This window comes from Lipotes vexillifer, unplaced genomic scaffold, assembly GCF_000442215.2.
Source record: "Lipotes vexillifer unplaced genomic scaffold, Lipotes_vexillifer_v1.1 scaffold707, whole genome shotgun sequence".
NCBI classification, from domain to species: Eukaryota; Metazoa; Chordata; class Mammalia; order Artiodactyla; family Lipotidae; genus Lipotes; species Lipotes vexillifer.
Genome location: NW_006781931.1, coordinates 1,291,132 through 1,293,296, shown reverse-complemented (window position 1 = coordinate 1,293,296; position 2,165 = coordinate 1,291,132). Strand labels below are relative to the sequence as shown.

At 37.0% G+C, this 2,165-nt stretch overlaps 1 pseudogene; it reads left to right on the top strand.

The window, feature by feature from the left end:
• Nucleotides 1-679: 679 nt before the first annotated feature.
• The window catches only part of LOC103068528 (NADH dehydrogenase [ubiquinone] 1 alpha subcomplex subunit 12-like), a 14,409-nt pseudogene continuing 12,923 nt past the window's right edge, over nucleotides 680-2,165 (top strand).

Genomic DNA, 2,165 nt, shown 5'->3' with positions numbered 1-2,165 from the left:
AGGAACTACAATAACGTTTGACTATCCTGCCTTAATAACTGTGTTATAATAGAAACAAAATACTGTTTATGTTATCCTCTCATTGAAGCCAATAAAAATTATAAGGCAGCTGATTTTATTTATGGATGTCTATTTATTACAGATTTCTTTTAGATTTAGCTACCACAAAAATGACTCTTTGGCTATGAATATGGATGATTGGATAATTTAATACCATGCTATCTCAGCCAAATTAAATGAAAACATATTGGACTTTTATCTTCCACCCAAGTAATTTTTCTTTAACTGTTTTTCTCCAAGTACCCTTGACATGTTCTGACTTGCTTATTGTCTAACTTTTGGTTAGTGACCACAGTCATCCAGAGCAACAATGTGCAGAACATTTCAGAGTCAGTCTTGCAGATAAGTGTTAGTCCCACGCTGGGAAGTGCTTCCTTGCAGGATAATGAGCTACAGCACAGATGGTCAAGAGTAGCAGAGCTGGGAGAGGAGGGGAAGAAGTTAAAAGAAGTTCCTTATTGACCAAGGTTCGTAGCTGGACCAGGCTGGCAGAAGTAGACTCCTTGATCCAGGAACGAAGGGAATAGCATTATTTAACAAGCAGGCGCCTTTCTGCCTGTGCACAGGGAGGCTCGTGTGTTAGGATGACTCCCAGCTGGAGAGTCCTGGCACTTCGGCTATGGTCAAGATCACTGGAGACTGTTGGTGGGAGTTTGCTGATATGTGGTAAGTAAGTAGTGAGATGAGCAAATTTCCACAGTATATCCCACCTGGGAGTCAATTTTTGAGATGGGAAAATCGATGTCAATAAGTGAAATATGAAAAACAAATGAATGGTCCAGAGAATAAGCAGTAAGATTGCTAAACACAAGGAATGGTAACTTCATGAGCCATTAAAGTGGGATTTTGAAGTTCCTGCCTAAAAGACCTGGCTATTTTCTTTTTTTCCCCTTAAAAGATCATTAAAGTACCTCGATCAAACTTAGGATCTCTTTTGGTCATTTTCCTTTTGTTTAGAACACACTGTTTTTCTATGTTTTACTTTCTTCATATGTCTTCACAATGTTAAGATGAATGCCTAGCTCAGTTTCTGTTCAGTATAGCTTAAAATAAGAATATAACTTGTGTGAGGACATGAAAAAAACATACTACTTTATATCATGCAAGACAGTTAACATGGTGCTGAGTATTTAATTGGCTGTTTCCCATATCCAAATGTCTCATTCCCAGGAAGTAACGAAATGTCTTACCTTAAAAAAATGACTTTATATCTTATCACTCCAAGATAGCATTTATACATTAGTGCTTTTATTCAAAAGAGTGAGTAATGGGAATGCTTCACAAAATGGCTGGTTGAGGGTGGGAGTTAAGCATGGAGATGTTATGAGCAAAGAACTTTTGGAGAAACTTTGAATCACAGAAGACAGGTTTTTGCTTCCTCCCGGGCTCCTGATGCCAGACCTGGCTCTGTTTCTGGTGTGAAATGGCATGACAGAATATTTGATTTGAACGATATGTTTGCCAGCAAATAGATGGCCTTTCTACTGCATAATGTCATTTCATACCAAAAGATACAACAATCTGAAAGCCGTAATCCTAAATAACGTTTAGTCAGTATCAGTCAGGATACACTAAGAATATAAGAAGTTTCTGCATAATAAAGGATGCTCACAAAATGAATCCTGTTTTGTCTCTAAATGAAATGAAAGCATTTTCAAGTTATTCTGAGTTTTTACAGTATCCCATCCCAGTGCAACCTTGGAGTTGTGATATATCAAGGTTCTTCCCACTCTGGGATAACAGTCAGCGAGGAGGGAAAATAATTACTTTTGCTAGTAGGACACTGTTTTATATGATCCTGTATTTAACTGTACAGGTTATTACCTTCTTAATATTTAGATGGTTTTGAACATAAAAGACATTGAAATATTAAATAGCTGTCAAATGCCTATTGTCTCTTCAATAATATTAGCTTCTTCATTTTTTTCGATGTGTCATATTTACTTGAATTACTTTGAAATACTACATGAGTCTGATCAGAAAAATACATACAGTTAGATACTTTGTAGTCCAGTTTAAGTAATGTCAACCTCTGAGATTCAGTGACAACAATAAAAAACAAACTTTTAGGGCTTCCCTGGTGGCGCAGTGGTTGAGAGTACGCC